General features: G+C 37.6%; 1 pseudogene; it reads left to right on the top strand.

The window, feature by feature from the left end:
• The first annotated feature begins 2,675 nt into the window (after positions 1 to 2,675).
• LOC149154964 (E3 ubiquitin-protein ligase RING1-like) lies at positions 2,676 to 4,361 on the top strand (annotated as a pseudogene).
• Positions 4,362 to 27,797: the final 23,436 nt, after the last annotated feature.

Here is a 27,797-nt window from a genome sequence, read left to right on the forward strand (position 1 = left end):
TACAATGAACAATCCATCTTTGAAATTTCCTTTCTTCACAATATTTTCTATATCTTCTAGCTTCTTTCTTGGCATTCACTTCATTCAATCGATCTAAACACTCTCTTATTTTTCATTTGCGTTATTTTCACTTCCTTCTATAAATGCAAGTTCACATCATAAAAAATAAGTGAAATATCAAACTCTTGGTTACTCCACCTCATGTGCATTTTCACCAAACTTCCTTCAGATCCTACATGATCTTATCTTCTCCAGGTTGAACTTAAAGCATGTACCTTATATGGGATAATGCTCTTTTCTCAATTGTAGAATCACTTGATTGACAATGCCAAAGGACTTAATTTGGTGCACATGTGTTTTGTCCTTGTACCTCATGCTATTTCCCTGTTTGTAACTCTTCTTGAACCTGTACAAATATCTACCATACCAATTCTATATAAGATTTATCATCATTTCTCCTCTTCAAATCTATAATAAAATCTACTAAGTTTGCTACTCCGGGGTTTGGCTTCATTTCACACCTATCTAATTGGATGGAGTAGATAATGTCAATTTTTTCATTGACCTATTATTTAACCAATTTCCTTATGCTCGTATTGACAACTCTAATTCAAGTTATCTTTAACTAAACATATTATCATATTTCCCAAACTTTTTGCAGCAAGAAAATGATGCCTATTCGTATCTAAGGCCTCTTAGTGTTCTATTTCCCTGAGCTTTGGTTAATGCCTGTGAATCTTAAAAACAATCAAAATTTGAAAAGCTACACATATTTTTTTCGAATACTCTGTACGCTGTAAAAAAAATTAAAAAATGAAAGATCAATTCAGGCTTGTAAATCTAAAAAAACAACCAAAATTTGAAAATATATACACACATTTATTTTGAATAATATGTACATTGTAAAAAATTGAAAAATCAATTAAGGCCCGTAAATCTCAAAAAACAATCAAAATTTGGAAAGCTATACACATATTTTTTTAATAAAAATTAAAGATCAATTACATACATATGATATGATAGTTATAACAAATTGAAAGATCAATTACATACATATGATCACTGCAACAAATTATCAATGCTCTCTCTCCAGGACCAAAAATGACGTGGAAATCTAAAATTATCTGTAACAATTCTTCAACTGTGTTAATATTCAATTTCCCATGGTAAGGCGGAAAATTAAACCAACAACTTAACACTTAGGAGTGTCTTAACAATACAAATCATGTCTACAAATGCATTCCACTTAAACAAATGAGTATTTATATTTTTATTAATTTTTCATCAAGATTTCTTAATTTTTAATGTTTATTTCTTTACATAAAGCCATTTTTCATTACATGAGACAAGAAACGTGAGATTTATTTCTTCATTATTGAAATACATTTCAGTTTCTTTGCCTTTACATATAAACCACTCTTCATTATTTTCACTTTGAACGAGCATACAAAGTGGATCCATTTAACAAATTTGTGTGGACAACTTTCTTTCTTCTTGGTAGAGTATTTGGATTTTGCTCTATGTATGTGCATAATTCTTTCCAAAGGCAATTTATTTGTGTAATTGGCTTGCTTCTCCCTCCCTAAGTATTCAATCTGGTTGGGTAGAGAAACATTGTCAAATGGTAGGGGATAGTCATGGTGGTTATTGCCTTGGTCACTCGAAAGCTTTGTAGATGCTTGGCCATCTATAGAAGTTTCTTAATTTTGGGTAATTAACTTACTCTAAAATGAAATAAGACATTCAATGTATTCAGTGTAATATAGATATAAACAAAACATCTAAAGAAAAGTAATTGCACAATAATCTAGTCCAAGAAAACGAGGTTTTCGACAAACCAATTAAGCCTTTCAACCTTTTCGGCTTATTTGCTTATATCAAACATTTGTGCAGGGTTTCAACCAATTAACCTTTCATTGAGTATATATCTACAAATCAGTGATTTTAAGATCAAATCCCACAAAGCAATTCTATACATGCTCTTCAAATTCCCGTGAAGCTATTGAAAGCAAAACCAATGAATTATCAATATAATTTTACCATAATAAAAAACAATTAGAAGGCGTTTAGCCAACTCAAATTGCTCATCCGTTAGATTTGAACCAACATCTCTTCTAGAGAAATTCAACAATTCTAATTTAATAATCCTATGAGCCTCTCTTTGTACCTTTTGGGACAATTGCTAGTTAACTTCCTAGATTAGTGTGTGATTAAGATATTCACTCAACCAAGAGATTGTATGTCTAAAATAGACTAACTATCTAAAGACATAGCTTAATGTATTTGTATTGTATTATTATTTTCATGTAAACACAATTTGGAGTGCATTTAGAAAACCTTTGTTAGTATCAAAGCCCGTATTGGTCTAGGCCGGCCAATCCCGAGCCAAGGGAGTTGAAGAGTGAATAAATTCTCTGTAAGCATCGCGTTGTCTATCCATCCTTTTAATGAGAAATGTGAGTTGGGCTGTCAACGTTATTTGTTTGTCTGTGTAGCACGTGTGAATGAATTTCTAGAGCGGGTGGGCCTGCATTACGACACTGAATTATTGCAGAATGTTGTCGCTATTGTATGAATCACTATCCACGAGAAGGATGCATGAGAAACATGAATTTAGTGCTATACAACGTTGCGTTGTGGATGCCAATCGTCCTTCACGAGAGAGCCATTGATAACGATAGACCTGAGGTGGAGGTATCGTTCCAGACCGTATCGATAATGAAGGGTCTAGGTTGAGATTCGTTGAGCACACACGCACTAGTTGCACTGCTATCTGTTGAGAGTGTTGAGATTTGAAACCCTATTTGCAAGGAAAGGAGAAGAAATTTCTCATGGTTTTCATTCCCTTGCAAGTTTAGCCAACATTGCAACTGTGGTGATCGACGAGACTGGGCCGTATGCCAAGGATTGGCTTACTAGGAAGCATATGTTTCTGTTAGTTGACGTGATCTGTTGTTGTGTTGTCTTGTTCCCCATTGTCTGGTTTATAAATAATCTGCAGCAAGCTGCGCATGTTGATGGCAAAGCAACGGTGAATCTGATGAAGTTGACTCTGTTCAAGCCATGGTTTAGGAAATATTATATTGTGGCGGTCTACGTTGAACCCTATGCTAGATGATTCAGAGCAAAATGGGATGGTTTTTTAATTCTGTTGCTACTCCTGCAGACCTGTGTGTGGAGGCAGTAGAATTGTTAAAGCAGTGATCTGCAAACCTGTGATTGTTGCGTGTGGATTGGATGATTCACTGTGAAACATTGACTGCGCTGTTATGAGACTGTCATTAAATTGGGGAGCCTGTGTTGAGGTCCATTGAGGCCAAGAGAGAGCCACTGCTGGCACCTGAGAATTGGCTCGTGGCTCGGAAGGAGAATTAAATCTGAATATGCATCTGCAAAATTTATTTTGGTATTTCCATTTGTTGGCTTTAAATTCTTGAAAATTCCAGGTCGCAGTGCTGATTAGAGACCTGTGGAAGCATATTCTCTGCTACTTAATTTCTTTCTTCTGCACACTCCAGCTATAGATTCGTGGCCAGATTTGAAGAAGAATTATAGAGATTTTTCCTTTGTTGTTCTAGGGTAAAGAGTTGCAAAGCTTTTTCTTTCTTTTGTTAGGAATTTGAAAATGACAACCGTCGTGGGCCTGGAATACTGGCGCCACATATGCAATGAAACAATTGGCAATGTAATTGGGCAGAGGTCATTGCTGAATTAAGGGGGGAAGCTTTGGGGCTGAAGGCTCGCGATGTTTGTAGTTTAAAGGTCACCGATTCTTCACTTTCTGCAACCCTTGGGTGCTTCTGTGGCCAGGAATCGAGTCTCAGGAGGTACTGAAAGAGTTCTTTTAATGAACCCCTTTGCTCTCAAGCATGAAGAGAATGAGGAAGGGGGATTTTTTTGTGCCCATGCCTGAGGTCTTCGGTGACTATTTCATGGGATCGGGGCTTGACTGGCTGATCTAACGTCTGGCAGAGAACAATATGAATAATTATGACACATCACCGACTTCGAGATCTACTATTGAGGCCAAGCATGCCATGAAAATTTCCGAGGAGCACCTCTGCCCTGAATTTTCACAATGTGTTGTTTGTTTGGAGGAGTTTGAACTGGGAAGCGAGGCACGTCAGATGCCATGTAAGCACATGTTCCATTATGATTGCATTCAACCGTGGTTGAAGCTGCACAACTCGTGCCCCATGTGCCGGTACGAGATGTCGGTCAACAACGATGGAGAGCTGACTGTGGTGCAGTGAGCGTGGATATCTATCACATGGTTTGGCTGGTGGGATACACTGTTGCATGGACCTATGAGACTGCGTTAAATATGATTTTGACTTTGTGAACATTTATGATTTCAGTGGATTGTACATGGTGCCTTGACTCCGACCTTGATTTTGTCGAGATGCATTTATTTCATGTACAAATGTATTATGCATGTATTTCATGTAGAAATGTATTAATGTAGATCTAGTTGAAGAAATTGGATGTTTGTTGTAGTGACATTAGTCGGATCAACTATTGTCACAATTATGAGTGTGTTAGAACTGGACATTCCAACAATGCAAAAATTTGAAGGAACTATTGATTATCAAATATGATGAAGACATGACACTGAAGATGGCATCAAATGAATTACATCAGATATTAATATATGATGGACAACTAAGTTAAATTTTGTGTGAGTTTGTGGAATAGACTCATGATGATGGTGTATTATGTGTCACATACAATCAATTATAAGTAAGCAAGTTTAGGGTGTTTTGTAGTGGTTTTTATAAAGTATGTATTTGGTAACTACAAGAGTTGGAGTGTGCAATGTAAGCCTGATGAGGCATGTGTACCCCCATAAAGTTTGTGGTAATCTTAAAACCACTTTGGAAGCACAAGTTTGTGGTAAGCTTAAAACCACTTTGCAGTGTAGGTTTGTGGTAAGCCAGAAACCACGTGTGAGAGTGAAGTGGATAGGGATTCATGTAGGCATGGTTTAGGGTCAACCGACAAAACCCTGGACATGGTTTAGGGTAAGCCGATAAAACCTAGAGCATGGTTATGGGTAATCCGAGAAAACCCATGATGATGATGATGGAGGGGGATTTACAGGTACATGTACATGTATACAAATAATGGTTGAATGGACCATGCCAATGAAGGACATCCTAGTAGACTGGTGGTTGTAGCGGTTGGTACCCATGCATTCCAGTAAATGGTTGTTCCTTTATATGGATGTCGACATATTCTTTTTTATCATGTTTGTAAACATGAGGACCATAGTTAGAATTTGTTGATTGAGATCAAGACATGTATTCATTAAAGGGGGGACTTGGAAAATATAATTCCTACTTGTCTTTGATGTGCTCATCAATTCGGGAATGCGTTTGTTCCTATTAGTTAGGAGTTTGTTGAGGTCTAGTTGGTTGAGAGATTCTCTCCAACTGGTTAGCTTCCTAGATTGGTGATTATAAACCTTGCCTACAAGAATCTCTGTCCACTTCACTATGGGTAGACGACAATGAGAGCATGGAATATCAGTTGAGGAGGACTCTGAGTCTGAATCAAAATTCATTGTATCACACTGAACAAGATTTTGAAGAAGCATGATGGTAGAAGGAAGTGAACCAGGATTACCTTCACTGGCTTCAAGGATTTTATCACAATGAGATGATAGGTCCACCTTTTTGACCCTTAAATTATAGACTTGAGCCTAGATACAAACATAATATCCATGCAAACTTACAGAGGGTTCTAAACTCAACTTGGAAGAAGGAGACAAGCATGCAAAAAGCTCTAGAAAAGAAGGACGATAGAGTTGTTGGGTTAACCTACGGAGCCTCGAACCATCTTAATAGATTCCAATTAACATCCAAAGAGCGGAGATAAGAACCCATATCTCTGGAATTTCCATCCAAACTAAATTGGGTGTGGAGAACAAAGTTGAAAACATGAAACTTAGATATACCTTCCAGAAATGAGGCCTGAACTAGACTGAGGAAAAAAAAGAAAGGATGCCTAGGATTTACTAGGGAGGCCTATGAACCATTGAGCCTTGAACGCCAAAATTCCCACGAGCAGGTGTGACTTACCCACAAATTCATAGTCTAATGGAGAAACAATTGAAGTCTGCAATGGAGCTCTTAAGAGAGCTTCCAGAAGATTGGTCGCATTGACGCCACAACTAAGTCAAGATCCCAAAGAAAAAATAAATTCACAGACTCCTAAGGAGATGACGTGCTCAGAGGAATGATCATAGGAATGAATGTATATGAAGCGAGGAACCATCCTAATTTAACATCGCTTCCCCTGTCACTCCACATGATTTTCATCTCTAGAACATTAAATTCCCCTGTATATCGTCCAAGGAGATCCATTATTATTTGAAGGGAAAATCCAAGGCTTGGGCACATAAATGTTGTTAATTCAAGCATGCGAGGTAGGAAAACATGTTTTTCCAAATCGACAGAATGCATAACTTGACACGTCTTGATAGGATACTATACCATCATAAAACCTTACCAAAGCTTGATTAAAATGATTGCAATGATTACAAAGGAAAAAGCATGAGAGGGTAGAGGGAATATAAGGGAGGGGAATAATACTTACAATGTTTCTAATTAAAACCATCATCCAATGATGAAGGAACCTAGGAAGGATCCAAACTCTTGGAATCATATGACCAATTAGGGGATCATACCAATGTTATTATGATAATTAACTTCAAGCTTAGCTTCTTCCAAAGAGAAATGTTGATTCACTTTCATATTGACTTCCACATTGTTGATTCTAGGTATACGATAGAATCTTCTTGAGCGAAGTAATACCATTATACTTCTAATTATTTGGAGCACCATAGCAAGGAAGTTGTCTTTTTTACTATTTTCACTATTAAGATACTAGATTGTGAGCAATGAATCACCTAATATGATAATGTCTTCCACACCCCTATCTTTGGAAATGTATTGACCTTGTAGTAGCCCATACATTTCAGCTTGGTTGTTAGTTTTTCTTCCTAAGCTCCATGAGAATTTTACTTCTGTTATTCCATTGGGATTAATTAAAATCCCTCCCCATCTTGCCACCACTATATATATATATATATTAAAGAACAAACGGGTATATATTTCCATTTAAAACATTTAGGAATACATTTTAGAATCTAATACATATTAGACCCATGGATCTTTCCCAGTCTTAAAAAAACTCCACCAATGTGTGTTACATTTTACACCTGCTCTAGGCACATCTATTATAAATAGTTTCTCCTTATACAATCTCCAAAAAACACCTAAGATCACTACATACTTGAAAAACATACAAAAATACTTTAGACTTGGACCTTGCTACATGTTCCTATTTGCAGAGATGACCTGGTATTCATCGACTTCCTTTTCAGGTGTTGTGGCCACAACAACCACCCTATTAAAATTTTCCCTGGTAGCAATTTTGAATGGGTCCCCTATAAGTTGATCTTGCACCCCTCCGAATGATCTGTTTTATCCCAGGGATTTTAACTCTTTGCCAAGTCAAATCTTCAATTTTTAAATGGTTGAGCCCCCCTTAATAAATCCCTGCCGCATGATTCATATATAACCCTCTCTAAGCCCTTCATTCATATCCTCATCGAGGATTTTTTGACCCATGAAATCTTCTATCACATCATTATCTCCATCATAACTCTTTACAGCGGAAATACTTCGCAAAACATGCACAAATCACCTATTTTCTCCTATTGGAATCAACACTAAGGCATGATGTTCACCGTTATACTCAGGACCCGACGGCATTATTAACCATATTTTATATATATCGGGTCCAGAACCATATCGCATATCGCAATCAGCGGGGTCCGGGGCTTTTATATAAGGCACACCGCTGTCTTCTGGACCCGACGACATTATTAACCATATTTCATATATATCGGGTCCAGAACCATATTGCAATTGGCGGAACCCAAGGGTTATATATATGGTGCACTATGATATACCAAACCCGCCGATAACTATGAATTTGGGTATATATTATTTCAAGCCCGGCCTTGTGGTCGGATGCGGTTTTCCCATGTGTTCCCTTGTATTTTCGATAAAATGATCTGGACCCGGTTTTCAAAGGAGAGTGTTATATGACGGACCCGAAAGGATTATTAACCCGGCTCATGTGTATTTCGGGTCCGCCTCTCCAATCGCTTATCACAATCGACAGAGTTCATTGTTTATACATAAAGCAATTTGCGATACGGCAAACCCGCCGATAATTATAAGGCTCAGGTATATAAGATTTGAAGTCCGGCTGTATGGCCCAGCCGCAGGTTTTTCCGTGTTTTCCTGTGTATTTGATAAAATGCTGTGGTCGCGGTTTTTAATGGAAAATCCCATATGGCAAACTCGATAGGGTATAGTTTCTCGCCTATAATATTTCAAGTCCGGATTTCAGATCTGGTTATGTGTTATGAAACGATTTTCAATGTAAACCAGATTTACGCTTGCGAGACTCAATCAGTGCATGAATTAAAAAACTAGGGGGCGATTCTTTCACACTAGTTCCTTTTGATGTTATAAACTTTTAATGAAGGCAATATCTTTGTTTTTTAAGCATTTTTATCATATTTGCATAATCATAGCTGATATGAATTATTTCTGCAGGAAAATTCGAGCGGACTCAGTAATGGATAAACGTAAGTTATATCAAGATGACGCCTCTGTACCATTGGTGTTGATATTGCAATACACACTGTGCAAAAGCGAATACGGACCACCATAGTTCATAATGCAGGCACTCTCTAAGTTTAGTAGAAGCACTCATGATAGCGCTGATCCATCAAGATGTCATCACTTCCAAACACACCTTCAATCATGCTAGATATGGGATGATAGGCGCAGTGTTTTCAGTTTCCTTTAAGAAATAACAGGGGATAACGTCCGCTCTATACAGGTGCGAAGAGATGACACGTAGTCGTTCTCTTTCAATCAACATCTATTCATTCCCCAAGAAACGAAGCACTCCAGCAGATATACCCTTTACGTGTCAGTGGTTACACTGACTGTGCTACTTCAGCATATTCTAATTTGTATATTGAAAAGAAAAGGGGAATTGTGGAGATCATGGGAAGACGAAGGGTCATGTTCTGAGGCATAAGTATTACTTCCAGATAGGAGAGGAGGGATTTTTTGTTTCAGATTTAAGGTTCTTTTCTTTTATATGTTTTGAGACAGGGTGTTGTTGCTGGCATAAATATAAATGTGTTTTGTTTTTGTGCATATTGATAACAATACATGTTATGATTAGCCTTGGTTGTTTGAATGTAATTCTTCATCATAGTTGATTCATAGGAAGTCCTTGATAACTGTGTTAGACATTAGTTGCAAGCTTTATTAGTATAAAAAGGAATGTGTATTCTTGTATGAGTGATTAGATTGCAATTTAGATTTGATGCAGCCTTGTTCTTACGTGAACCATTATTGATTCATTTGGACTTGGAATTTACCTATGATGTTTAACCTCTCTTTTGTTTTTCTCCTGCAGGATAGATTAGGATAGTTAGGACTAGAAAGAGTACTACCTAAATTCAACCCTGAGAAGGGAGACAACGCTGATAACCATATTCACTCTTTCTTCCTGGCTGTGTGCATGTTGGGGGTAGTTGATGAAGATATAGTATGTCACCTATTTCCTTTTACCCTTATTGGTGCATATTCCACATGGTAATTTAGCTTGAGAACCAGATCGATCACCTCGTGGGCTGCCTTTCAACAGGCCTTTTTAGACAAGTATGGTGATGACAAAGCACCTGCGGCCTTAGTTTTAGAATTATCCTGTTTGAAAATGGAAACCAAAGGAAAGGTCAAAGATTTTAACATCCGGTTCAACGCTTTGTTCAACAAAATCTTGGTTAACGCTAGACCTACTGAGGAGGTGCTCATGGAATTCTACATCGCTGCTCTCCCTGTCCCTACTGCGATGTGGGTCAAAAGGAGTAACGCACAAACCTTACAGGGTGCTATCGATGAAGCAGTAAAAGTTGAGAATGAAATGATCAGTCTCACAACATGTCATCATACAACCAGAGAAAAGAAAGCCTCTCAAGCATCCAAGAAGAATAATGGGAGTGATAACAAAGGGGTTGAAATCAAGGAAAAGGATACCACAAATGTGGAAGGTTTGCATCAGATCATTAAGAAGTTGACAAACACAGTCATCAATATGAAAAGGAATTTTGGAGAGAGTACAGGCGGGAGTGGAGGAGAGTATAACAATAGAAAACCCTTCAAACCTTTCTATCATAAGAAGACAAAAGGTGGTCATGGTCAACTTGCGTTGCCTGCTCCACCCAACAAAAGGAATTTAAATATGGAAGAGCTGGCTCTTATTGGATGGCTCCTTAACAAATAAGAACCTATAGTGGAGCTGGAGCCAGAATAAGAAAATGAGGAAGAATACCAAGTAGAAGAGCTCTTGGATGAAGAATCTCAAATCAATGCACTGTGGGATTTCTACACAAATGAGAACGATGATGAAGAAGAAGATAGTACGACAGAAATCCACACTAATGAAATCCACACATGAAGTAAAGGGCCACTTGCGGGTGTGATGAAGCCTGTAGACCAGACAAAGAAAGATGTTCACCCTTTGAAGGCACCCGCTCCCAAAGTTCCTGTTGAGAAGGGTAGACCTAGTGGTCAGTCCAAGAATACCCTAGTTGCAAACCATCCAGAGAAAGATAATACAACTCCCACTGCAATGAAGGCGACTCAAAATGGTAAAATCCCACCTAAGAATGGCAACAATTGTATGTTTACTCTGCCCTACCCTGTTTATAACATTGATTACAACATTGTGGATGATCTTAAGAAATCTAGGGATAATATCACATACTTTGATTTGCTGAAATTAACGCAGCAAAGAGATTTGCTATTGAAAGTTATGAATGAGCGGAACTGCAAAAGTCACACCATCCCAAGCAGCCAAACCAAGAAGCCGGTGTCCAGACCTATTAGTACCCCCAGTACAACCCAAATACCTTCAGCTATGGAAGCCACTCTGTCTAAAATGGATCAAAACCCCTAACATGTCAGTGTAGCCATGATGGGGGGGAAATCAAAATCCATGACTCCACCTTTCCTTATCACATTTGAAATCCTCAACATGAACATACACAATTGCTTGGTAGATTCTGGTGCCTCGTCCACTGTGATGCCTTACACTGTTGCTAAAATACTGCATGCGATACCCGAGAAAACTGGGACTCGAATTATGCAATTGGACAGGACAAATGTAAAAGTAATTGGGGAATTGAAAGATGTGCTGATTCGGATGGCTGCTAAACCACAATACACACAAGTCATTGATATAGTGGTAGTCGATATACCCGAGGCTTATGGAATGCTGCTTAGTAGGGATTGGTCAGCAAAACTGAATGGATATTTCTCAACTGATTGGTCCCATCTCTTGCTACCTCAGAAGGGGAAGGGTGATATGCTGAGAGTTGATCATGAAAGATACATGAAGTATGTGGTGACGGAATTAAACGGCCCCAATGAACCTATAATGTTTACCAACTCTATCCTTGGGAATTATAGTTTCAATGTTTGTGCCACGGAAACCTATTTTGGAGAATTCCATGCAGAAACAATTGAAGAAACTCCAATAAACACACAATTGGAAGCTCTCCCCTATAGTCCAACTGATGAACCACCTTGTAATATAGTAGATGATAGAACTAGTTTCGTAGGAAGCAATTCAATTGATGTAACACTAGACTCTATATTTTGGACACTCTATTTTGATGGTTCTAATTGCCTTGAAGGTGCAGGTGCTGGGAGCGTTCTCGTTGATCCACAAGGAAACCAACATCTGATGGCCATCTGGTTGGAGTTCATGTGCACCAAAAACATGACAGAATACAAAGGCTTGCTGCAGGGCCTGAAAAGATCCATTGATATGAAGGTAAAAAATCTGAAAGTTTTTGGTGACTCACAGATAATTGTGGACCAGGTAAGGAAAAGGATACATTGCAATTCGCCACACCTGGTAAGGTACCAACATGAGGTATGGAGCTTAATTGATAGTTTTGATTCCTTTAATATCACATACATACCTTAAGGAAAAAACCAAGATGCCGATCTGATGGCTGGTATGGCTGCAAAACTTTTTCCTGATTTTAGATTAAAGAAGAATAAATGTTATGTTGAATTGATTTTCAGACCATCCGTGCCTGATAACATCTCAAACTGGCAAGTGTTCAAAGATGACGAGCAAATCCTGGAGTTCTTGCACTGCGAGAAGATATTCAAGAATGCAATCATTGATGAAAAAGAGCATGACATGCTTATGAATGAGAGGGAAGATGAGGAAAAGGATCATTCCAATATGATCCCCAAGTCAGTTGTCAAGATGGAGCACTTGTATGACTTGCATGATAAATTCAAAAAGCCGACTAACTGCAAAACACATAGCTCATCCATGAAGTACGAATCAGTCAACCTTGGAACCAAAGAAGACCCAAAAAATGTCAATTTGGGCTTGGGGTGCTCTCCACAAGAGAAGGCTGCATTTGTCAAGATATTTAAATAATACAAGGACGTATTTGCATGGACATGTGGTGACTTAAAAACCTTTGATACCAATGTTATGCAACATGTAATTCCTTTGGAAAAGGAGGCTAAGCCCTACCAACAAAAGCTTCGCAAGATACATCCAAGCCTAGAACCACTGGTGAAGAAAGAATTAAACAAAATGCTGGATGCTAAAATCATATTTCCGGTCAGACACACCCGCTGGGTAGCCAATCTCATGCCAGTAAGAAAGAAAAATGGAGACATTAGGCTGTGTATTGATTTCAGAAACCTGAACAAAGCATCGCAAAAGGATAACTATCCTGTCCCTTCTATGGAACACATTCTTTAGTGTGTTTCTGGGTGTGAAATATTGTCCCTATTAGATGGGTTTTTAGGATGTAATCAAGTGTTGGTATCTAGTGGGGATCAACTAAAGACAACTTTCAACACTAAATGGGGCACTTACGCATATCGTAAAATGCCTTTTGGACTCATTAATGCGGGTGCCACATTCCAGAGAGCCATGGACATAACTTTCCGAGGATTGATCAACAGATCAGTAGTAGTGTACATGGATGACATTACTATGTATTCATATCGCAAAAGGGATCATATTTATCACCTGAAACAAATTTTCGAAAGGTGCCAAAGATACGGAATATCCTTGAATCCCAAGAAAAGAATCCTCACAGTCACAGAAGGGAAACTACTTGGTCATATCCTCTCTAAAGAAGGGATTGTTATTGATCCTGAAAGAGTAGAGACCATCATGAGAATACAACCCCCTGTAAATAAAAGGGCAATGCAATCTTTCTTCGGGAAGATTAATTTCATTAGGAAATTTGTTTCAGGGTTTGCAGAAATAGTGCGTCCCATGCAGCTAATGATGAAAAAGGACGTTGTGTATAAGTGGAGCGATGAAGCTAAGAAATCGTTTTAGCGAATCAAGGAAGCCATCGCAAAAGCTCCTGCATTGATCAGCCCCAATTTCGGCAAGGAATTCTTCTTGTGCACTTTTGCTTCTGATCTTTCATATGCCGTGATACTCACTCAAAAAAATGTCGAGGACAATGAAGTCCCCATTTCCTATATGAGCTCTAATCTCTAGGGAGCAGAATTGAACTACCCAGACGTGGAGAAACAAGTATTTGTGGTTTTTAAGGCCATAAAACATTTCCGCCCTTATTTATTAAAGGCCAGGGCTAAAGTGATCTTTCCCCATCCTGCTGTAAGAGCCCTCTTCGTGCAGAAATAAATGGGTGAATGGAGAGGAAATTGGATAACCGCACTTCAAGAATTCAACCTCGAGATTAAGCCGACAAAGATAGTTTGAGGGCAGGGATTATGCATGCTAGCAGCAGAAGCCTTAGCAGATAAAGAAGGGGCATCCGAAGAACCAGAAGTGCAGAGCATGCAAAACAAACAAGTAGAACTCAGGGAGGAGCCCCTATGGATTAATGAGATGCTGATATATGAATGCGGAATGTCAGAAGCCATTTTGGATCCTGAGTCGTGGTATTATGGCATACGTTTCTATCTAACACGGGGATCATGTCCTCAACACATGGATGCATCACAAAGGAGAGCGCTCAGGTTGAAATCTAACTAGTATCACTTGGCCAATGATACATTATACATAAAAAATTATGATGGAATTTGGCTGAGGTGTTTGGAAAAGGATGATGCTGATCATATCTTGAAAGAAATGTACGACAGACCAATAGGTGGTCACTACGGCGGAGAGACCACTACTCACAAAATATTAAGAGCTGGATATTATTGGCCCATAGTGTTTAGAGACTCACATGCCTACGCTCACAAATGCAAGGTGTGTCAAACCGCCGCAGGACGAGAAAGAAAGCCAACTGTTCCCCTCAGGCCTATTATGATTTATCGTCTGTTCCAGCAATGGGGCCTGGATGTCATAGGCGAGATCACTCCAAACTCTTCACAACAACATAAGTATATACTCACAGTGACCAACTACTTCACCAGATGGACCGAAGCCATCCCGCTCCAGAAGGTGAACGAAGATGAGGTAATATCATTTATTGAGAAATTCATTATCAACAGGTATGGCATTCTTGACGCTCTCATATTTGATAATGCTTCTTACTTTTCATCACTGAAATTGACTGAATTTGCTATTGATAAATCAATTCACATAAGGTATGCATCGAACTATTACCCCCAGGGAAATGGAGTTGCAGAGTCCTCAAACAAGAACCTCATACGCATAATCTGTAAATTTGTCGCTGACAACTAGAGGAACTGGCACAACTCTCTAACAAATGCCCTTTGGGCCGATAGGGTCACCCCAAAAGTGGCCTTAGGAAACTCCCCATACTTCCTCGTTTATGGACAGGAGGTCATCTTGCCTCCAAACGTTACCCTTCCCTCTTTACAACTCTTCCAAGCTTCAAGAGGAACCCCTTCAGCCTTACTTCAAGAGAGGATCAACCAACTGATGAGGTTGGAGGAATTGAGAGATAAAGCCAGAAATAAATTTAGAAATCACCAAATGATTGTGAAGAGATGGTTTGATCGCCATCTGGCAGGAGATAAAGATTACTAAGTAGGAGAGCTAGTCCTGAAATGGGACAAGTTGAATGAGCCAAAGGGTAGACACATGAAATTCCAACACTTATGGCTGGGCCCATTCCAAGTTGTGGAAAAAATTGGTCAAGGAACTTACAGGTTGAAAACTTTACAGGGAGAAACTGAAAAACTCCCTGTTAATGGCCAACATCTGAAGAGATACTTCTAGTAGCCACCACGTGGTGGTTACCTCCTGAGTAGGTTAGAATTCATTTTATTTTTGCTGTTAGTTTAGTTACATTTCGATCTTTTCCTTCATTGTTTTTCTGCAAAGTTTATTTTCCTTCTGTTTTGAATTGCAGTCCTTTTCAGCCAACTGATTTCGGTCCTCCAGTCTCGTTTTTACCTTTTTCAGATTGCCCCTATTCGCCACCTTCAAATTTTGCCTCCTTCATTAACCTGCTGATGAGTCTGCTGATCCTAAATCCATCATTACCTTGCAAGTCAAACGAATTTTCAGTAAGCCTATGAAAGCTTGGAAATCAGTTGTGGAATTCAAATTGAAGCCACTCACTAGCATATGTTGGGAACTAGGTAAGATCTATTGATAACTTGGATACCTGGAGCATGTAGGGGCATCTTTATAAAACAAAAAATGTGTAACTACAACTGGACTGGCATGGAGGAACACTGCATTTTAAATAAATCCCACTCAGACCTAGCCTATGCTTGCCTGCAAGGTTTGCAGTTATTCTCCATTGGTCCCATCCACCACACTAAATTCTCCAATACCTGTCATCTACAAGTAAATCTCCTTTCATGGGCTAAACTCACTGTCATATACCATGTGGCAAATCCAATTGTGCTCTAGTCCTTGTGCCTGAAACTGGAAGGACTTATTTAAAAGAAAATGAAATGTCAAGTCCTTGTGCCAATCTGGAAGGACATGTTGTTTGGGAAGCCGGTTAGAGTAAGGACTGTTGCTGGGCTCAGAGTACCGGTTGACACAACAAGCCCAACCTTGCTTAAGCGGTTTAAAAATATGGCATGATCCATGACTGTGCCCCATTCAATCATATGAAAATATAGCACTGAAATTCTCATATAAAGTGTAGATAAACATATCTACATCAAGTTTGATGAGTAATAAAGAGTTGAGTTACACACCTAAACATGTATTGACAGACCAGTGATGGCCCCGAAAGGATTTCTGAAAGTAGGAAACAGGTGAAGGAAGGTCAATAAATTCCATAATATTACCATAGGAGAATGCCTATCAAAACCCTATCAGTAAGTAGAATCTATTTGTCTTTATCCCACTTGAAGCAATTAATGTTGAAGTGGAACCCATGCCTGTCCATCTGTACAGTTTGCATTTCAAGTTTATCTTAACACTTTGATGTTCTATTGATCCAAGGTTTATTTTGAAACAAAGATAACTGGTTTCCCCGACAGTTCACCATTTGTTGTGGCCACAACAACCACCCTATTAAAATTTTCCTTGGTAGCAATTTTGAATGGGTCCCTTATAAGTTGATCTTGCACCCCTTCGAATGATCTATTTTATCCCAGGGATTTTAACTCTTTTCCAAGTCAAATCTTCAAATTTTAAATGGTTAAGGTCCCCTTAATAAATCCCTGTCGCATGATTCATATATAACCCTCCCTAAGCCCTTCATTCATATCCTCATCAGGACTTTTTTGACCCAGGAAACCTTCTATCACATCATTATTTCCATCATAACTCTTTACAACAGAAATACTTCGCAAAACATGCACAAATCACCCCTTTTTTCCTATCGGAATCAACACTAAGGCATGATGTTCACCGTTATACTCCAGACCCGACAACATTATTAACCATATTTTATATATATCGGGTCTGGAACCATATCACATATCGCAATCGGTGGGGTCCGGGGCTTTTATATAAGGCGCACGACTGTCTTCCGGACCCAACGACATCATTAACCATATTTCATATATATCGGGTTCGGAACCATATCGCAATTGGCGGGAGTCAAAGCTGAGCCATAAGGACGATGCGATATAGCGGACCCGACAAGACTATCAACTACAATACATACATTATTGGGTCCGCTTCCCCAATCGCTTATCACAATCAGCAAAACCCAGGGGTTATATATATGGTGCGCTATGATATACCGGACCCGTCGATAACTATGAATTTGGGTATATATTATTTCAAGTCCGGCCTTGTGGTCAGATGCGGTTTTCCCATGTATTCCCTTGTATTTTCGATAAAATGTTCCGGACCCGGTTTTCAAAGGAGAGTGTTATACAGTGGACCCGAAAGGATTATTAACTCGACTCATATGTATTTTAGGTTCGCCTCACCAATCACTTATCACATTCAAAAGAGTTCATTGTTTATACATAAAGTGATTTGCGATACGGCGGACCCACCGATAATTATAAGGCTTGGGTATATAAGATTTGAAGTCTGGATGTACGGCCCGACCGCGGGTTTTTCTGTGTTTTCCTATGTATTCGATAAAATGCTGTGGTCATGGTTTTTAATGGAAAATCCCATATGGTAGACCTGATAGGGTATAGGTTCCCGCTTATAATATTTCAAGTCCAGATTTCGGATCCTGTTATGTGTTATGCAATGCTTTTCAATGTAAATCAAATTTATGCTTGTAGGACTCAATCAATGCATGAATTAAAAAACCATGGGGCGATTCTTTCACACTTGTTCCTTTTGATGTTATAAACATTTAATGAAGGCAAGATCTGTGTTTTTAAAGCATTTTTATCATATTTGCATAATCATAGCTGATATGAATTATTTATGCAGGCAAATTCGAGCAGACCCTGTAATGGATAAATGTAAGTTATATCAAGATGACACCTCTGCACCACCGGTGTCGATATTTCAAAACACACTCTGCAAAAGGGAATATGGACCACCATAGTGCATAATGGAGGCACTCTCTGAGTTCAGTAGAAGAACAACGTTGATCCATCGAGATGTCATCACTTCCAAACACACCTTCAATCATGCCAGATGTGGGATGATAGGCGCAATGTTTTCAGTTTCCTTTAGGAAATAATAGGGGATAACGTCCACTCTATACAGGTGTGAAGAGATGACACACAGTCGTTCTCTTTCAATCAACATCTATTCATTCCCCAAGAAATGGAGCACTCCAACAGATATACCCTTTACGTGTCAGTGGTTACACTAACTGTGCTACGTCAACACATTTTGATTTGTATATTGAAAACAAAAAGGGTAATTGAAGAGATCAGGGGAAGACAAAGGGTCATGGCTTGAGGCATAAGTATTACTTCCATATAGGAGAGGAGGGTTTTTAATTTAGAAAGAACAACTTTGATTTATTATGAATAAAGAAGACTGTTTGGTTGAATGAGGAGCCTTTTGTTTCAGATTTAAGGTCCTTTGCTTTTATATGTTTTGAGACAAGGTGTTGTTGCTGGCATAAATACAAATGTGTTTTGGTTTTGTGCATATTGATAACAATATAGGTTATGATTAGCCTTGGTTGTTTGAATGTAATTCTTCATCATAGTTAATTCATAGGCAGTCCTTGATTTGAAACTGTGTTAGACATCAGTTGCAAGATTTATTTGTATAAAAAGGAATGTGTATTCCTGTATGAGTGATTGGATTGCAATTTAGATTTGATGCAACCTTGTTCTTATGTGAACCATTAATTGATTCGTTTGGACTTGGAATTTACCTATGATGTTTAACCTCTCTTTTGTTATGCTCCTGCAGGATAGATTAGGATAGTTAGGACTAGATTAGAGTAGTTAACAATAGTGTAGATAGGATTTGATGCATATAGGTTAGTTGTTTCTTTTGTTGATTTAATTGAAGTCTTCCTCCAGGAAGCAATCTCTCAACACCTATAACAGTTCATGGGGTCCTTTAAAACCTGTTGGAACTAGCCACTCCAAATGAAAGAAGATATAATTGGGGTCTATGATCGGGTTAGTTATCCTTGTTGGTATAGCGAAAATCCGCCATGTCAACATCAGGTTGAGGTGGTGAGGTCTGAACCATGTTGGTGCTCATGATGGCTTCATCACCATCGTGCACTTCTGAATTGTTCTACGCCTGTGCCATTTCTTCTAGAACATTGATGCATTCCTCAACCACCAAACAATTCGCTGTCAAAGCCATCTCATCCATTTGAAAATTCAACATGTCTACCACCAATTAGAGCCTATCTATTTTGGTTTCTAGAAGCCCCAATTTCTGGGTTGTTAACTCACAATGTGAAAACCTCTAAAAGGATCACTCCCATCAATCTTATGGATAATTATGATGTGTAGTCTAACAAGCCTTCCTACTACTCCACTATGTTGTTTGCCTCGCAGGTGTTGTCACTGCTATCCATGATGACCACCCTGCATGAGTTCTTCCCTTTGCTCTAAAAGTATTTATTGCAATTCGCTTATTTTGGCTTCACAAGGACATTGTTTGGCTCTATATATCTTCCATAGCCCACTCTCCTCCACTTATGGGTTATAACTACTCCTTTATTGCTGCAGTAATCCCCATACAATGTTTGGACACTAAGATCCAGCGCCATCGTGGAAAGCTCCATACAAATTGAGGTGATGGTGAAGTGCACATATCGGTTTCCAAATTCTTGGATAGAGCAAGAATTAACTCACACACCATGGTTTCCTCCTTGAGATTATATTCAGGCCTCCACCTGTCCATTCTCTAGTGTTGCATGACGACCATATATCAAATGGATACACTACTGCGACCTTTTGTGATGATATCCCACCTCCGCTGCACGAGGAGGATTAATATTGATGTCACCGGGGTGGTAAATGCACTGTCCACATAGAATGATTGATTCTTCCCCCATTTTCTATATTTACCTATGTTTATATACATGGTACCATGAAGTTTAGGTTTACCTTTCATGGAATTGGTTTGTTTATATAATCCTCATCATCCACTTTCATTACTCCTTGTTCCAAGAGAATTCCTTGATTGGCTAAAGAATATGCCATTGTATTAAGGTTTCTCTTTAAATGAAATAGCTCTACCTTCTCAATTTTTTTCAGAAGAAGCTTAATTCTATGTAGGATTGGGGTCAAAGTTTGTGCGAAACTTCCTTCTACTTTTCTCTCCTCGTTTATTACGATCAATGAATCATTGAAAACCATCAAATGACAAATTCCTTTGGTGAATTCCAATTCAAATCATTGTCACAATGCTAAGTATTAAGCATGGTTTTTAGTTGAGTCCCCTATACGCCAGGAAAATTTGATCTCCCTTTCTTCATCGAGGCAAAAGATAACCCCCTTGCTCCTGCCATCCCTAATATAATTTTTATGTTATAATGAAATAAAAATTAAGTTTTTTCTTTATATATAAATATATATATATATATATATATATATAATTTTAATATTATATTTAACATTATTAACTTAAATTGTTATTCTGTATTTTTGAAGCTTCACATGGTCTAGTTTCTCAAGGGGTAGGATAGGTTCATTTTTTTACTTTTTGTAAACTCTTTACATAGGGAGGTGTTTTGAACCTATTTCTTAATACTTATAGCTTGGTTTAGTTTCCTCTAGGAAAACTAACACTATAACCTCTCTTCTCTTTCTGTAATTGTGGATTTTATATTTCAAGATATAGTAGAATAAATAAATATATTTACAAACATAAATAAATAAATAAATATATAAATAAATATATATATATATATATATATATATATATATATATATATATATATATAGCTAATTTCTATATTGAAAATTTCAAATAATTGCAATTTATTTGCATTTTTTACTGTCTCCAAACTACCACTTAGATAGCCAGACCAAAGACATATTAGTATAAAGTCTAAGGTAACATAATTGAATCATGATTTACAACTCGAGACCTAAAATTTTATTGTGAAACTCCTGCCCCACCGTGGGGGAAACCAACTACAAAAATCAAAAGGTGTAAAATTTTAATTTTGTAAAGTTTGAGAGAACAAGTTAGTAAAACTAAACAAAAACTCAAAAATCAGGGTACCAACAAGCTTGGTGGAAAAACATAGATATCTAAGAATTAAAACCGTGATAGATAAGAAACATGAGCTTTAGGAGGACAAAGAGGTGTCTATATTTATAGGATGTTCCTCGACCTTGCACGACAAAAGAATTTGGAGATTTGAGAAGTGAACCCATCTCTAGCCTGGCCAACTTTCCTTCCATGTCCAACATGAGGTCCCTGAGCTCATCTAGATGGTGCATGAGGTTCACTTGAGTCTGCATTTTGTCCCCAAGAATATTTCTAAACAACTTAATGTGCCAACAAAAGTCCACTATGTAAAGGTAATGGTTATGTCCTCCTCATGAGTTTCCTGTGTTAGGAACCCAAGGAGAAATACCTACCATGACATCTGAGTCCAAAACCTCCCACTTTTCTTGTCGAATTTACTCCTTAGCTAATTGAATTTCCTCTTAAATATCAGGAGGGGTATGTTCTTGAAAGCTAAGATCTAAAGACTATTTGAAACTAAGCTCCAAAGCCACCCATCGCTCCTCGTCCCCCTCCTCCTCTATGACAATGTGCACTAGTGCAACATTTCTACTCGAGAAAGTAAGACATAGATGAGGCCTGGAAAGAGATGAGTTGGGAGTTGTAAGAGCCATTTATGAAACCCTTTTTCCAGTAGATCATGCCAAGAGGGCTGCATTGTTGAAGTATTTGAGACAATTCCCTCTCCTTCAGAAAAATCCACCTGAGGTAGAGGGAAAGTCAGGGGGGCCAAAAGGGACTCCTACACTCGAGCAAACACATAGTAATCAAAGGTCATGGAAGATAGAGGGAGAAATTGGAGGAGGCAATGAAAAAACATAAGGAGGACGAGTAGGTTTCCGAGAAGGAGGAGCATGATGGTGCATTCAAACCACACAATGGAGCCAAACACAAAGATGTGCTATAAAGCGCCTGCTACCCTCCTTGGGAGGCGAGGGCTAATTAATAGATCAGGGTGGTGTGGCATGTGATGGGAGCGGTGCAACGAGGGCCTTGTCATATCAATCCTTGTCCCCATTAAAACTGCAATGACACCCTCATTGATACATGATGATAACTATATTAACAAATACATATATATATAATTATAATTATAATTTTCATAGTATTTTTTAAAATATTATTTTTATATTTAAATATATTAAATATGAAAGTAATAAGTTTGTTACATGTTAAATATATTTCATATTACTAAAGGTAAGGCCATGTAAAATTAAAAATTACTTACCTTTTATCTTCTTTTTTTTTTCTCTTTTTGATTAGCCCAATGACTTATTTAAATTATTATACAATCGTACTTTTTTGAAAATATATATATATATATATATATATATATATATTATTTATATTTTTTTATTTACCTTATAATTCTTTTTTTTTTATTTAAAAAAATAACAACTTATAAAATGGGGTTGCACTGATTTTAGGAAGTTAGAACAATACATACAATGAGGGTACATGGATTTTTATCTTCACATTTACTATATATTACCCAAAATTCAATCTTATACTCAATTTCACTTGATGTTCCATTAAGTTGTTGTAATTGTGAAACACATGGAAGGAATCAAATTTGTTTCTCCCTTCTATCAATCATGTTAGGGAATAATATTCAAGTAAAAAATTTCCTTATATATCTCTAAAAATAATCAAGGAATAACCTACAATGGATATTCCCCAAGCATACTCAATAACCTACTATGGATATTCCCCAAGCATACTCAATTTCTTATGTTTGTCTAGACTAAAAAATGACACCCTTGCATCTGCCACCCCATTACTTTCTTTTGAAGCTCCATCAAGGAACTTAATGGGGTGGTTACATTCTTTCTTCCATTACAATAATGATTTATCTCCCAATATGAGTTGCACTTGTCAAGAGAAGGAAGGAAAATGAAATTGGTGTGATTTCATGTAACATCCCTCGTGAAAATTCCATGTAATAAAAATTAATAAAGGAAAAATATTAACCACGGTTGATGAGACACTTATTCCAAGTTGAATGTTGTGAAAAACATCATAGTGTGGGTGTTCATCAGTTTAATGGCTAAGGAAATTGACATAGGCAATGACTAAGACTTTGGAAAGGAAAATTTTTTTGGCACATTTATTTATGAAAATGATGGAAATTAGGAAAAACGGGAGGTGAAAGGTCACAGGTTGCATGTGACGAGGAAAATGAAGGAAAATAATGGAAAATGAAGAAAATAGAGGCCTCATTAATAAAAAGGCTTCTGAGGATAAATTGGTAACCTTTTGTCAGTTAAGTTTTGGAGCTCTCTCATTATTCTCTCTCTCTCTCTCTCACTTTTGGACACTTAGAGTTTTCTTGGAGCATTGTGGCATTGGATCAAGAAAGGCAAAGAAGGAAAGAGGAAGCAGAGATTGAGCAAGGAAGAGCAGGAAAAGCAACTACAACAATGTTTTTTGCATGTATTGATTTACATGTGTATTTTCCTTGCTAGGTTTGGCATGCATGGTATTACATGTGGTTATTTTTCTGTTATGACATGGGTTTTGCTAGGTGTGACAATGTTTTCAGCCCAACCTTGCCATTTTCAGATAGCCATGGTGTGATGGGGTTCTCATTTTTTGGTTGAGATGGATTGTTGGATGGATTTGAAGCTGAGTGAGGTGGATCTCTGAATGATAGAGAACAAGGCCTACTGGTCCCTGAACCAGATTGCGGATCATGGTAAATTCATTGGACTAGTGACCCTTGATCCAGACTGTGGGTTGCGGTAAATTCAAGATTTTGTTGCCTTAGTGGGCCTAGGAATCCTTGTCGGTGAATGACAAGATATACAGTAAAGCCAAGAGGTGGTTTACTCTCTGTTGGGCATAGTAATCCTGAGTTTTGGATATGTGATAAAGCTTGGAGAGTGGGTCTCAATTTAGGGTCTAGTAATCCGGGTTTGGATTGCGGTAAAGCCTGAGAGTTTGCAATAAAGTGGTAAAATTCATCATGATGTAGGTGGATAAATATGGTGGCATCCATGCTTGTTTTGGCGTAGAGATCTGGTGGAGATAATGGTAAAATGTGTTATTACATGTTCATTGTGTTGGCCTAGTGATCTGGGATGGATTACGGTAAAGCCTAGTTTCTATTGATGAGGGTGAGGTGGTATAGCCTCGGTATGCCCTGGTTGGTTCTTTCGGTTTGAGTCCCACATTCATGCTTGGAATATGGCACAGGGTGAATGGATGAAGAGAGATTTGGCTCAACCATTCTATGGTCAGGTGGAACGTGGTAGTCCCATCCCGTGTTTGGATTTTGTATCATTAATGAAAGGTTATTTCTATGAGTATTATACTAGTTTATATATGGATCATATGCTTGTGATTTCATTGGTATTTATGCTGCTGTTATGCTGGTTATATATGTGTTTTATGATAATGGCTATGTATGGCTCTCGTCATGTTTTTACTTGTAAATGAATGGAAAATGTATCTATGACCTAATAGATGATAATGAAACAATTGATAAGAGGGAACAATGGTTCTTAGTGATTCTTAGGTAAATATGCGTTCCCTATGCTTAAATATGTTGTTTACACATGTAGATTACATATTTGTGATATGTTTGACGAAATTCATGTCATGGCTAGTAGGGGTATGGTTAAGAGCTTGTTCAATGATTTGCTTTTGCATCATTGTTTCCCTATTATTTTACTATTCTAAAGATGTCATTCAATTATGTGCAGTGAACTGGGATCTGGGCATGAAAAAGTGGCTTAAATCCCAGGGAAGTTAGCACTGAACTGGACAAAATAGTCTCTAAACACTGACATGCCTATAGAAAGAGAGCGCCCAAAGCCTCCTGGACGCTGTCAATCCTATAACATGAGAGCGTCCAGAGGTCAAGTGATCAAAAGCTTCAGTGGGACCTAGGGGCTAGTTTCCTGAAGTGTTGGGATGGTTCTCAGGGGTCTTGCAGCTGATGTGGAAGGTTTGTATGTTGTGTTTCCATCGGTTCCACTTTCTTAAGGCCACCTAGGAGGTTGAATCATATCAAAATAACCTCTCGTCATGCATTTACCCTAGTTGTCCGGTTACTTGGGTAGATGTGGGAAGAGGGTGTAACATTTCACAAGGGATTTAGAGAAAAACAAATTTTATAGTAAGATTTTTTCTTCTACCATTAGATTGAACAAAATTTTTGGATCAATTCATTGGATATCATTACTAGGGATGTGGGGCACCTATTTAAATATGTATTTATTACAAGATATCTATATTTCCACATTGATAACTTAGGTAACATCATCAAATAACTCTTAAAAAGAGGTTTGATATGCATAGAAATATGATAGTGATGTATTTAAGTCAATGGAATTTCTCTTGTATCTTGCGTGGGTGAATGAGTTTTACAAGATATTTAATTTCTGTCCTCCATACTTTTGCAATGAACTAACTCTCAAAAAATAACTTCTTTACTAATTCCTCTTTTCATTTGCATATGTATCAAAGAGAGGGTCCATGGAATCCTCGTTTATGTATATTTTCATGAGTAAAGATTTTGTTGTGAGCAAGAATTGAAATGGAGATATGGATATGCGGTAGTCAATATCTCCCTTCAACTAATTTCTAGATGAGGGAATGGGGTGATAGGTTTTGGTTAGCTAAATATTTCAAATATTCAATGCTCATAAATAGATTCCCCCTTGGGGGAGTGGGGGTCATCCTCTTCAATATTTGACTCATTTATTTAAGGGAGATGCACCCTTTAGTTGAGATAGATGCTAGTTCATCTTATTGAATAACTCATTAGGAGGATTTAAATACTTGCATCTAGTCCATTTCCAACCTGAAAGTCATTAGATTTTTTCCATTATTTATTTATTTTTATGTGTGGTTCACAGATACTGGAGATTAGTGGCCATTACGTCAACAAAAACTATCCAGGCATATCCACTCGAAGGGATCACTTTCGACCAACTCATTAGAAGAGCCTAACCCCAATAACATCGACGAGAATTGACCACATGCCGTTCCATTACTGAGGTGCTTTAATGATGAGAACTCGACCAATTGAGCTAACACTTGGCGCTATTAGAGTTTTCCCATTCAAAAAGATCAAAGAGAAATTTGATGTCTTGATTTAATATATATACTCTTATATCTTGAAGGAAAATCCCTAAATAAAGGGATGGAAACCCATTATATTGTCTTCCCATACTTTGGTTTGTTTCATGATACCTAGAATCCATGTGAGAATCGACTTTTGGATGGAGATTTGAATGTTGTATGGAGATACTAAATAGGGAATCCAAAGATCATTGGCACTTGATCATCCAAGATTCTAATATGTTTTTCTCTAAAGTATCTACGCTAGAGAACTTCTTCCCACTATTTATATTTTACTTGTCACATATCCCCATAAAGAGCTTGGCTCCCTTTGCTTGATTAGACAATATATGATCTATTATTTCCAAATAACATCTATTTAAGGGACCATGAACTATTTTATAGTTGACTAGATGGAATTTCTTTTTCTTTTCTTCCTTTCCACATGAATATTTTAATCTCTAAATTCATAAAGATTGTGTGAACCGCATTGGGGCTAGAGCAGTTGAATTGAGAAAAATGACTAGAGTGGACATGATGATAAATTTTACAAGGATAATCCAATCTACTAGATTGTGCCACTAAGTTCCCCAATTGATCATCTTAATCTTAAAATTTTGAAGCATGGGGGACTAATATGAGATTCTTGGATGGGTAAGCACTATAGGGATGCCCAAATATGAATGTCTTCCAATGACCTTGAACTAGGAATACCATCTCTCTTACAATATTATGGAGGGTAAACGTGGAGCTATTCCAACTGGATATGTTGCTTTTGTTGTTATTTATTTTCTTTGTCGAGGCCTCTAATTATGATCTAATGCTAATTTGAATCTTTGTGATATTTTCACTAAGGCTTCATCAAGGAGGAGAATATCATCTACGAGTTGAGAGTGGTTTATCGCTTTTGTTCCTGTAATAATTTCCACTCTAGGGAGAATTTCCATTTCTTTCTTCTTCAATCCTTCTACCAACCAATTTTTCCATTAATATGTACAAGGATGATTAAATAGGAAAAACTTCTTCTGGGAAGGTATGCAAACTAATATCTAGGATTGCATAGCATCTTGTGATGCTTTCTAGAGAAATAAGGGAGAGATGATGAAGATAATAGGGGCATAACAACCTCAATCAATCCCAACATAAATCTAGATAGTCATTTCAATGGATTTGATCACAGGACTATCCAACAATGAGCAACAAATCAACACAATCAAAATTGATCATCCAAGTAGAGGAAGTTATAGTAATGTATTTAGATATACTTCTTAGTCCTTCTAAGGGTTTCTTGACTATAAATACTCGCTTTATAGTAAGATTCCAACATAGGAACAATCAAAATTGACATACTACAAAGTAATAACATTATTAAAAGTTTTGAACCATGAATTGGCTATGAATCCATGCTCACCGATCATTGAATTCCAATAGTATGGTATTATTTATAGGTAACATAATGCCTTCATTAGAGATCCTTTCCACTATTTGGTTCCATTCCCTAGAGATATGTGAAAATTCTATTTGAAGAAATAATCTAATAATATAATGAATATTTTTTGAAAATGGCCTTAAGTTGATATTGTGTTGTT

Source organism: Pinus tabuliformis, chromosome 9 (genome assembly GCF_031772625.1).
Source record: "Pinus tabuliformis cultivar Carrire ecotype Pingquan chromosome 9, CPIR1, whole genome shotgun sequence".
NCBI lineage: Eukaryota > Viridiplantae > Streptophyta > Pinopsida > Pinales > Pinaceae > Pinus > Pinus tabuliformis.